Raw genomic sequence first — 12,402 nt, forward strand, 5'->3', positions numbered from 1 at the left:
GATTGATGTGGGCAGAGCAGTGGACGTGATCTATATGGACTTCAGTAAGGCGTTCGACAAGGTTCCCCACGGGAGACTGATTGGCAAGATTAGATCTCATGGAATACAGGGAGAACTAGCCATTTGGATATAGAACTGGCTCAAAGGTAGGAGACAGAGGGTGCTGGTGGAGGGTTGTTTTTCAGACTGGAGGCCTGTGACCAGTGGAGTGTCACAAGGATCGGTGCTGGGTCCTCTACATTTTGTCATTTATATAAATGATTTGGATGCGAGCATAAGAGGTACAGTTAGTAAGTTTGCAGATGACACCAACATTGGAGGTGCAGTGGACAGCGAAAAGGGTTACCTCAGATTACAACAGGATCTTGAACAGATGGGCCAATGGGCTGAGGAGTGGCAGATGGAGTTTAATTTAGATAAATGCGAGATGCTACATTTTGGAAAAGCAAATCTTAGCAGGACTTACAATAGTAAGGTCCTGGGGAGTGTTGCTGAACAAAGACCTTGGAGTGGAGGTTCATAGCTCCTTGAAAGCAGAGTTACAGGTAGATAGGATACTGAAGGCGGCGTTTGGTATGCTTTCCTTTATTGGTCAAAGTATTGAGTACAGGAGTTGGGAGGTCATGTTGCAGCTGTACAGGACATTAGTTAGGCCACTGTTGGAATATGGCGCACAATTCTGGTCTCCTTCCTATTGAAAAGGTGTTGTGAAACTTGAAACAGTTCAGAAAAGATTTACAAGATGTTGCCAGGGTTGGAGAATTTGAGCAATAGGGAGAGGCTGAACAGGCTGGGGCTGTTTTCCCTGGACCGTCAGAGGCTGAGGGGTGACCTTATCAGGATTTATAAAAGCATGAGAGGCATGGATACAATAAATAGACAAGGTCTGCTCCCTGGGGTTGGGGAGTCCAGAACTACAGGGCATAGGTTTAGGGTGAGAGGGGCAAGATATAAAAGAGACCTAAGGGAGAACTTTTTCACACAGAGGGTGGTGCATGTATGGAATGGGCTGCCAGATGAAGTGATGGAGGCTGGTACAATTACACCATTTAAAAGGCATCTGGATAGATATATGAATAGGAAGGGTTGAGGGGGATCTGGGCTAAATGCAGGCAAATGGGATGAAATGAGGTTAGGCATGATGAGTTGGACCGAAGGGTCTGTTTCCATGCTGTACATCTCTATGACTCTATGCCCTGTAGATGAAAAGCAGGACAGATCAAACCCGGCCAATTCCCGCCCCATCAGTCTCCTCTCGATCATCAGTAAACTGATGGAAGGGGTCAGTAACAGGGCTATCAAGCAGCACCTGCTCAGCAATAACCTGCCCAGTTTGGGGTCCCCCAGGGTCACTCAGCTCCTGACCTCATTACAGCCTTGGGTCAAACATGGACAGAAGAGCTGGATTCCAGAGGGGAGGGGAGAGGGACAAACCTTAACACCAGGATCCACATCAAGGAGCCTTAGCAAAACTGGAATGAATGGAAATCAGAGGAAAACTCTCCTGGTTGAGTCAAACTGTGCAAAATGGAAGATGACAGTGTCTGTTGGAGGTGAGTCATCTCAGTTCCAGGACATCTCTGCAGATGTCGTGTCCTAGGCTCAACCAACTTCAGATGCTTCATCAAACACTTCCCTCCATTGGAAGGTCAGAAGCGGGGATGTTCGATGATTGTATAATGTTTAGCACCATTCTCAACAATTCAGATGATACTAAACCAATCCATGTTCAAATGCAGCTTGACCAGGACAACATTCAAGCTTGGGCTGACAAGTGGAAAATAACAAATGCCAAGCAATGACCAACTCCAACATAAGAGAATTTAATCATCATCCCCTTCATATTCAATTTTGCGACCACTGAATCCCCCACTATCAGCATCCTGGGGATTACCATTGACCAGAAACTGAACTGGATTTGTTCTGTGAATAGAACAGCCACAAGAGTAGATCAAAAGCAAGGGGGACAGCAGCAGGAGAATTCACCTTATGACTCCCCAAAGCCTGTCCACCATCTACAAGGCACAAGTCAGGAGTGTGATGGAATACTCCCCACTTGCCTGGATGGGGGCAGCTCCAACAACACTCAAGAAGCTCGACACCACCGAGGACAAAGTATCTCACCACATCCACTTCCTCCACATTCAACACTCAGTAGCAGCAGTGAGTACCATCTACAAGATGCATTGTAACAATGTTCCTGAAATGTTACTTCCCAAACCCAGACCCTCTGCCAGCCAGAAGGACAAGAGCAGTCGATACATGGGAACACGCCTCACTATCCTGGTTTTCAAATATATTGCCATTCCATCAGTGTCGCTACTTCAGTATTTTGGAATTCCCTCTGTAATGGCTCAGTGGGTATCCCTGCACAACATGGACTGCAGCAGTTCAAGGTGACAGCTCACCCACTACCTCATGCAGGGTAATTAGGGATGGGCAATAAATTCTGGTCTAGTCAGTGAAATGAATTGATTGTCACATGTACGGCAAAAAGCTTTGTCTTGCGAGCAATACAGGCAGATCGCGGAGTTAAGTAGCATAGATGGTAAATAATAGGTGAACAACTGCAAAAACAAAAACACAGGTACAGGCAAATGTAAAGAGTTTGTGAGTCCATTCAGGATTCGAACAACAGGAGGGTAGAAACTGTTCCGAAACCGGCTGGTGTGTGTGTTCAGGCTTCTGTACCTTCTCCCCGATGGTAAAGCTGTAGAAAAACATTGCCAGGGTGGGATGGATCTTTGAGAATGTTGGCGGCCTTTCCTTGACAGCGGGCCTGGTAGATGGATTCTATAGATGGGAGCTTGGCCTTTGTGATTGTCCGGGCCGAGTTCACCACTCTCTGTAACCATCTCCAATCTGGAATGCTACACATACCATACCAGGTAGTGATACATCCAGACAGAGCACTCAATGGCACACCTCTAAAAGTTGGCAAGGGTATTCACCTTCCCCTGCAACCGCAGGAGGTGCAAGACTTGCGCCCACACCTCCCCCCTCACCTCCCTCCAAGGCCCCAAAGGAAACTTCCATATCCGCCACAGATTCACCTGCACCTCCACACATATCTATTGCATCCTTTGCACCCGATGTGGCCTCCTCTATATTGGGGAGACAGGCCGCCTACTTGCGGAGCGTTTCAGAGAACACCTCTGGGACACCCGGACCAACCAACCCAACCACCCTGTAGCTCAACATTTCAATTCCCCCTCCCACTCCACCAAGGATATGCAAGTCTTTGGACTCCTCCATCGTCAGACCACAGCGAAACGACGGTTGGAGGAAGAACGCCTCATCTTCCCCCTAGGAACCCTCCAACCACAAGGGATGAACTCGGATTTCACCAGTTTCCTCATTTCCCCTCCCCCCAGCCTGTCTCAGTCAAATCCATCAAATTCAGCACCACCTTCCTAACCTGCAATCTTCTTCCCGACCTCTCCGCCCCCACCCCAGTCTGATCTATCACCCTCACCTTGACCTCTTTCCACCTATCACATTTCCGACGCCCCTCTCCCAAGTCCCTCCTCCCTATCTTTTATCTTAGCCTGCTGGACCAACTTTCCTCATTCCTGAAGAAGGGCTAATGCCCGAAACGTCGATTCTCCTGTTCCCTAGATACTGCCTGACCTGCTGCGCTTTTCCAGCAACACATTTCCATCTCTGATCTCCAGCATCTGCAGACCTCACTTTCTCCTCAAAGGGTATTCACCGTCATGCCAAATTTCCTCAGCTTCCACCTCTGTGCTGTTAATGTGTAGGGGGGCATGAGAAACATCCCACCAAAAGTCAATAATGAGTTCCTTGACACCCACATCCCATGAGCAAATGAAAAAAATGCATTCCTATGGTGGTTTTCAAGAGGTACAGAGGAATTAGCCCCAACTTCCTAGTCAATGCTCATAGTTAAACCTACAAACCTGGCCATAATCTCACTGATGTTTGTGGGACTGACCTGTATTAGCTGCTCAGTTACACCTTGTGTTCAATTATTAAGAAACCACTCTCAGCCTTAATTGGAGAGTGAGAGAAAGCGGGAGCGAGACAGACTGAACAGAGGCGAGCTGCATTATTTTTCCAAACGTTGTGAATAAATTTGCTGCAGAAACAGAATCTGGAATTGGTGCGTTACCTCCAGAAAATACACCCTGATCCAGCAATTCCATGGGGAGAGGGTGAAGTTGCTCTTGTAAAGAGTTGGTTTGAATAGAGATAGGCCAAATAACCTCCCAGATCACAACCTTTGTGGGTTTCATAAGAAACAGGCACAATTAACCACAAAATACTTGGGAATACCCTGGGATCATGATGTATCCATGAAACCTTCTTTCTTCAACACTGACTTTCCAAAATGCCCAGGTAGCACAAAGTACAGTATAACCGCAGAGAAATGACAACATTAATTCGAAGTGGAGATGTCAGCTAAAGACCCTGGTGCAAAGGTCAGACAAGAGTAGAAACATAGCTTTTTTTGAAAACTTAAGTCAGTGACAAAGATTGTTCCCTCATAACAAGCAGCAAATAAACCAGTGTGTGTTGAAATTCTAGCCACTTGTGGAATTATTTAGTCAAAGTTCCTGTTAATACTAGCGTTACAGCAGCTGAATTATTTCTCCTCAAAAGAATGCAAAATATGGAAAATTCAATCCATTTATCCCATGCTATTTGAGAATCACCATTGCAGATGTATACCCTTCATTTCAGGGCTAAGGGTATGGGCGAGAGGTCAGCACAGAACCTCTTGTGACACACACACACACACCCTTGAGTGCATCCACTTAAAATTCCTCCACAGTTACTCCCACAGAGTCCTTACAAAGACAAAGATATTCATTGCTGCTGGAGCTCAGTTGAAATTTTCACTAACAATCTGCAGTGCACTGCCTGAAAATGGACAGAAGGTTATGTCTGAGCCAATATCACGTAAATTATCTGGATATTTTTCATATTTCTGTTTGTGGGATCTTGCTGTGCATAAATTAGCTGTTGCGGTTCCTACATTGTAACGTTGACAACACTTCATTGTTCGGAAAATCCTCCTAAATATCCTGAGGATATGAGAAACACTACAGTAATCTAAATACCTTCTTTCTTCTTAATGTCTTCACATTCGATCTTCTACCCTACTCCTCTGCCTCACGGCTTCCATCGTTCCAAGGCTAAGGGTGACCCTGAGGCAGCTGGCTAATAGCCCAAATGTGACATGGTGATGAATGGTCAGGAGTAAGAAAGTCCTGCGTCTGACTGTCAGTTAAGACTGAGTTGATCAATGCAGTTCTCAGTCCACAGCCTACGTACAAGGGTAGACCATTGAGGACTGAGATAAGGAGAAATGTCTTCACCCAGAGAAAGGGAGTTTGTGGAATTCTCTGCCAGAGAAAGAAGTTGAGACCAAAACATTGAATATTTTCAAGGAGTTAGATATAGTTCTTGAAGCTAAAAGGATCAAAGGGTATGGGGGAGAAAGCAAACATTCAGGACTGAGTTGGATGATCATATTTATTGGTCGTGAAGGTTCGAGGAGGCAAATGGCCTACTCCTGGTCTTGATGCATCTCTCCTGCTGTTGCTGAGGATTTCAGACACAAACTGGATCTGGGTTAGTTGCAAACTTGTGGAGATAGAGACTCTGTCTCCTGATTTTGGGAGGGTCAAGAAACATCTATAAAGGTACCAGTGCACAAGATTAGAGTGGTGCTGGAAAAGTACAGCATGTCAGGCAGCATCTGAGCAGCAGGAAAATCGACATTTCGGGCAGGAGCCCTTCATCAGAATGCATTCACCTACTGTACTCTCAACTACCTTCTCCCCTGCCCCACACCCCTCCCATTTATCTCTCCACCCGAGGCTTCTAGCCTCATTCCTGATAAAGGGCTCCTGCCTGAAACGATGATTTTCCTGCTGCTCGGATGCTGCCTGACCTGCTGTGCTTTTCCAGCACCACTCTAATCTTGACTCTATTCTCCAGCATCTGCAGTTCTCACTTTTGCCTAAGGTACTGGTAAGCCAGGGCTGTCTGTGCAATATCGGAATTGTGGATGTCGATATTTACAAGTGTGTCCCTTGAACTAAGTAGCTCGATTAGCCATCTCAGAATGCAATTTAAGAGTCAACCATATTGCTGTGGGTTTGGAATCACATGGAGGCTCGACCCAGGTAAGGACAGCAGATTTCCTTTCCTAAAGAATATTAGTGAACCAGATGGGCATTTCCAAATAATCTGCTACTTTCAAGTGACCAATTCTGAGAGAAGGCTTTGATTCCAGATTTATAAGAATAATTAAAGTACCCCAGCTGAATGGTGGAATGTGACCTCGTTTCAGAGTCACAAATCGAGACCACTGGAAATTGAGGCCAGTAATATTACCACTGCACTCCAGACGGTCTGTGCCTCCACCCACATACAGAATCAACATAGACAAGGGAGGAACATACAGGAAGACACCTTTCCTCTTGATGTAGGGATCAATGACCACAGAATGGACACTAACTTCAATAATGTTTATCTTGCATCACATACTTCCTGTGCCGTGTATCTTGAATGCCTCACTCTGTCTAAGTGCCCTATAATCTCGAAATCCTTGCTTACTATGATCTGCCTGTACTGCTCACAAATACATCTTTTCACTGTACTTAGCTACACTTGACTACAATAAATCAAATCAAATCGAAGGTAAAGGGCAGGAGGTTCAGAGGGAATGTGAGGGAAATCTTTTCCAGCCGAGAGGGTGTTGGGGTCCTGGAACTCTGCCTGTAAGGGTGAGAGAGGCAGAAACCTTCAGAACATTGAAGGAGTATTTCGATGCAAACCTGTGACATCAAGGCATATAAGGCAATGGGCCAAGTGCTGGGAAATGGAATTGGAATAGTTAGGTGGTTGATTTTTATGGGCACAGACAAAATGGGCTGAAGGGTCTTTTGCAATGAATCTGCCCCCGACAAAATAACAATTTATTATTCATCAACCCAAGGGAGTTTTCAAATGGCTCCCCTGAGGAGAAGTGGCAGCCAGTACTTTAGCCATCTGATTGGTAAATAAATAATGACTCTCAGACGCTGCCATATAAACTCAATTGTCAACCTCTCTCGTTGTGCCCAAGCAAACTTTAACCTTTGCATGCGTTCTTTAGTAACCCAACACAAGGAGAATGAGGGTTTATTATTTGATTGTGAGTGTTTTATTTCTTAAATGATGTGAAGTCATTAGCTTGCAAAATGGATCTACATCAAACATGCACATCTGAGGTAGAATTGTTCAACACAGGAAGTAGGACATTTGGTTTATCAGAGCTGAAAAATGTGTTGCTGGAAAAGCGCAGCAGGTCAGGCAGCATCCAAGGAGCAGGAAAAATCGACGTTTTGGGCATAAGCCCTTCTTCAGGAAGGCTTATGCCCGAACCGTTGATTCTCCTGCTCCTTGGATGCTGCCTGATCTGCTGCGCTTTTCCAGCAACACATTTTTCAGCTCTGACCTCCAGCATCTGCAGTCCTCACTTTCTCCCATTTGGTTTATCAGACCAATGCTAGCCCTTTGAAAGGACTATCCAATAACTCTACAAACTACTTTTTCTTTCTTCATTCACAGTATATGGGTGTCACTGACTAGGTCAGCATTTGTTCCCTATCGCCAGTTGCCCCTTGAGAAGGTGGGGGTGAGCTGCCTTCATGAACCGCTGCAGTCCATGTGCTGTAGGTAGACCCACAATGCCCTTAGGGAGGGAATTCCAGGATTTTGACCCAACAACAATGAAGGAACAACGATACATTTCCAAGTCAGGATGGTGAGTGGCTTGGAGGGGAATTTGCAGGGGCTGGTATTCCCAAATATCTGCCGCCCTTTTCCTTCTAGATGGAAGTGGTTTTGGAAGGTGCTGTCTGAGGATCTTTGGTGAATTTCTGTAATGCATTTTGTAGATGGTACACACTGCTGCAACTGAGCGGTGTTTGTGGGAGAGGATTTGGTGCAAATGAAGCGGCTGCTTTGTCCCGGATGGTGTCGAGCTTCTTGAGTGTTGTTGGAGCTGCCCCCATCCAGGCAAGTGGGGAGTATTCCCTCACACTCCGGACTTGTGCCTTAGAGATGGTGGACAGGGTTATTACGTCTATCCAAAATAGCAATACAGAAATCCCGCAACAGTGCTCTGTAGTCTGGATATTCGGTGTAAGTTAGTGCAGTGGGGTCAAATCCATGAATCTGACGAGGTGTGAGATAACATGTCCTAACAGGTTGATTAAAAACGCAAAGAGTTAAAAGCTCAACTGTTTGAAATGCAGATCAGCCTCCACCTGCACTGGGACACAGGTAGAGTGTTAGACATGCACCCTTAAACCTACAGGCACTTGGCACAAGGTCTACATGCAAAGTTACCTGCATTGTCACATTTCATATTCCACTGTGACTGACCAATCAAGGTCCCCTGGATAACCAGTGCAGGACATGGAAGGTGTTCAGAGTTAAAGCTCAGGCTACATGGTCACTGGGTTTGCTCTTCTGACCAAATCCTACAACCTTTGCAATTTTACCACAAAAGTTCTTCGCATTGTCTATTTCGTAACCTGCTCAAGTCCCAGCTCTGTGTCTGTGCACCACCCACTCTGAAAACAAGCCAGGCCATTATGTCCTCACTGACCCGAGGACACAAAGCAGTGGAGCAAAGGTTTACCAAACGGATTCCTGGAGGGACAACGGCCACGAGGAGAGATTGGATCAATTAGGACTATATTCATGGAGTTTAGGGGAATGAGGGAGGATTGCACAACACAAAATTCCAAAGGACGAGACAGAGATTAATACAAGAAGGACGTTCCCAATGACCAGGAAGCCCACAACCAAAGTCACAGTCTGAGCCATTTCGGGCAGGCCATTTCGGACTGAGATGAGGAGAAATGTCTTCGCCCAGAGAGTGGGGAGCCTGTGGGATTCTCTTCCACAAAGTGGTCAAGGCTGAAACATTGAACATTCTCAAGGAGTGAGATACAGCTCATAGGGCTAAAAGGGATCAAAGGATAGAGGGAGAAAGTGGGAACAGGGGACTAAATTGGATGATCAGCCGACTGCAATGCATACTGCCTATTCGTGTAAAATCTGCTTCCCTCCCATCCACCCTCACTAAAACCCACATTGCACCAATCACCCCCACATCCCCTTCCTGAGTTATCCCCTTCAAGACCTCCCTCCACCCAACTGGTCTGTCAAACAAGAACAAACAGACCCTGGAATTAAATACTCAAATCACATTCAGAGAAGCAGCTAATATTCAAATTAGCAGACTTTGCAAAACCAAAAAGCACCCTGAACCACTTTTTAAGCAAACACTTATAACAAAATTAAAACAAAGAAAATCCCGAGGGTTGAGCTGAGATGAGATTCCAAGCTCTGAAGAATGGAGGTAAATTTACCAGAGATAGATGTTCCTTTTCTGCGAATTTGAAGCATAAAATGATTTGGCAAAAATAACTGCCAACAGTATTTTCTGATTTGTTGTTCTCATGTGCCTGTTTCAAAGACAGCACATGACCCGCTCCCCAATAGCATTCTTGACCTTTCACCTTGCAAAGGGACACACAATGGGCCAGTAGCAGCAGCAATTCTGGGACAACTGAGTGGGGTTGGTCACAATGACAACGGGCGACTGCTCTCAGGACGGACAATGACTGCTTCAAGTGGCTTGTCGTCAAAGCAGTGGACAACTATTCAAATGGGCTACAATAGCGATTATCCCCAAGCTGTCTGAAATGGACCAGGTTCAACAGCAGATAATTATCCTTAGTTAAAGCAAAAGGGAAATTCGAAACGGGTTTTGGAATTTCAACATTTTCCGAATCATAAAAAAACACAGCAAACGTACAGAACTAGTCGAACCAAACTACAGCGGATGACAGAAGTTGGAAACAAACAATGCTGGAGAGACAGGTTTGGCAGCGTCTATGGACAGAGAAACAGAATTAACGGTTTGAATCTGATACAACTTCTTCAGAACTGTTCAGCCATTTGATCCATATGTCCTTATATGCTACGATCTGCCTGTTCTGCTTGCAAAATAGAACTTTTCTCTGTACTCAGGTACATGTGACAGCAATAAATCAAATTAAATCACAAACTTTTGAACAGAAAGTTCTGAACCAAAGTCATATTCACCTCAGAATGCTAACTTGACTTTTCTCTGCAAAGACACTGCCAGACCTACACCACGGCATGTATTCAGTTACAGAGCATTCAGCCCAGAGCCCATTCCCTCTAGAACACACTGGTCCACTCCTTCACTTCACTCCCCCCCCCCCCCCCCCCCCCTTCCCCTGCAGCCACTGGGGGTGTAGCACCTGCCCATTTCCCTCCTCTGTATCCAAGGGCCCAAACACACCTTCCAGATGAAGCAGCACTTCACACAATCTAGTCTACTGCATTCACTGCTCACAGTGTTCTCTCCTCTACACTGGGGAATCAAAGTGCAGACTGTGTGGCTATTTTGCAGAACGCCTATCTTCTATCTGGAAAAATGACCCGGAGCTGTCTCATTTCTGCCACTTTAAAAGCCCACCCTGTTCCCTGTCTCAGACTTGCTGTAGTGCTCCAGCAAAGCTCAGTGTCTAACTTTCTGTTTGGGGGCCCTGTGGCCTTCTGGACTCAACATCAAGTTCAACAATTTTATGGCATCAACGTTTTCTCCCAGGTTCTTCACCCCAACAGCCACACACCATGGCCTTGTTGTGACATAACCCCACTGTCAGCTGCTGATGCCCCCCATTGAGCAGCTGCTCATTCCCCCCCAGTCTGACCTTCACTGATTCCCCTTCGTCTGTCCAATTACCGATCTCCCTCCCTCAACCCATCATCTACCCCACCCCCTACCCCAGCCCATCTTCAACATATCGACCAATCTCTTCAGACAATCAGTTGTGAAGAGGGGTCACTGGACCCAAAAGATTGACCCTGCTTTCTCTCCAGATGCTGCCAGACCTGCTGAGATTGTTCAGCCATTTCTGCTTTTGATTCAGCCAAACTGATTCATGTTCCACAAGTCTTCCTCCCTTCCCCCTGCCCCTCTGTTTCATCTCACTCTTCCAGCATCTCCTTCTATTCCTTCCCCCCACCCTGCGCTTATTCCTGCCACACTCTGAAGTTTCCCCTGAATTTACCCACGTCTGCGTCTTTCCGATCTTTCCCTCTCCAGCCCCCAAGTGGATCGCCTTCTCTTTGTCAATCCTACCCTGTTCTAAAAAGGGAAGTCAGATCTTTTCTACAAGTAACTACACATTTCCCAGAGCATCTGATGAAAATCAAACACAAAAGCTTTGCCTTTTAACTCTCTCTCCGGGTGGGGATCTCAGCAGAAAAACAAATCGAGACACTCCCCTTAAAAGACACTTACAGCAAATCGCTAAAAACAAAAACAATTTTAAATGTATCAGTAAACCTGTCTATGATGCAAAACATGTACAGTATAGTTAAACACATGACCTTCATAATTCATTGCTCGACTTTGAAAGTACGGAATTCCTGTACAACACAGTTTTTAAAAGGGGCAAAGAAACCTGTTGAGTTTTGAATATTAATTTGAGAAGAGCCAATTCAAAACGAAACTGGGTGAATCCCTGAGGCTACCTTCACTTTGGAAAGACAGGGTTAAGACTAATCCAATCATTCAGCCCATCACCCAGAACCGAATCGCACACTATGTACCTCCTGCCACCCCCTCCCTGAGCACAGGAGGAGCCGCCTGCATGTAAGATCCTCCAAATCTGCTCCAGTTTTAGTTTACCATTCTCTCTCTGTCTGTCTCCCCCACCATTCCCCTCCCACCCCGACCCCAACCAGCCCCAGCAAAAATCAAGAACAAATCTATTTCAAAGCATAGCTCTGACTGGAAATAAATTGCAAAGTTGCTGACATCTGCCAGTAAATACTTCCATCCATCAGTGTGTGATAACAATTTGGCATTAGCAAACATTCCAGAGACACATTCCAAAGGGGATTTCAATTAATTTGCAGCAAAGTTAACCCCCTGCCCAGTCACCTATCACATTCAGACACTGGAGTCTCAGTCTTGTCTTACTGTATCCACTACACGAGATTCACTTGCGTGCCAAATGGTAGGTTGTGCATGACAATGTTTTAATTAATTATTTTCCCATATTATAATAAATATCCATCCAACCACAAACCATGTGACTTAAATGTATCATGCACATGTGCATTTACGTAGCACCATTGCCACTTGTGTGACACGCCAAGGAGCTTTTACAGCCAGTTACAGCCATTAAAATGTAGTTGCTGCTGTAGTGTCAGGAAATGGGCCATCAGCATTCTGCACAGCAAGCTCTCTGACACACACACACAAAATGGGAAAGCGATGTCTGTTTGAGCTGATGCTAGCTGAGGGGTGAACATTGGCCTGGGTACCAG

The 12,402-nt window shown here is 45.7% G+C and overlaps 1 protein-coding gene across 2 annotated transcripts in view; it reads right to left on the reverse strand.

The window, feature by feature from the left end:
* pawr (PRKC, apoptosis, WT1, regulator) overlaps positions 1-12,402 on the reverse strand; it is a 168,728-nt gene that overhangs the window by 104,916 nt on the left and 51,410 nt on the right. The window lies entirely within an intron of this gene.

The sequence above is a fragment of the Chiloscyllium plagiosum genome, unplaced genomic scaffold (genome assembly GCF_037043375.1).
Source record: "Chiloscyllium plagiosum isolate Xiang-an unplaced genomic scaffold, Cpla_swu_hap1 HiC_scaffold_19, whole genome shotgun sequence".
In the NCBI taxonomy this organism is placed as follows: Eukaryota; Metazoa; Chordata; class Chondrichthyes; order Orectolobiformes; family Hemiscylliidae; genus Chiloscyllium; species Chiloscyllium plagiosum.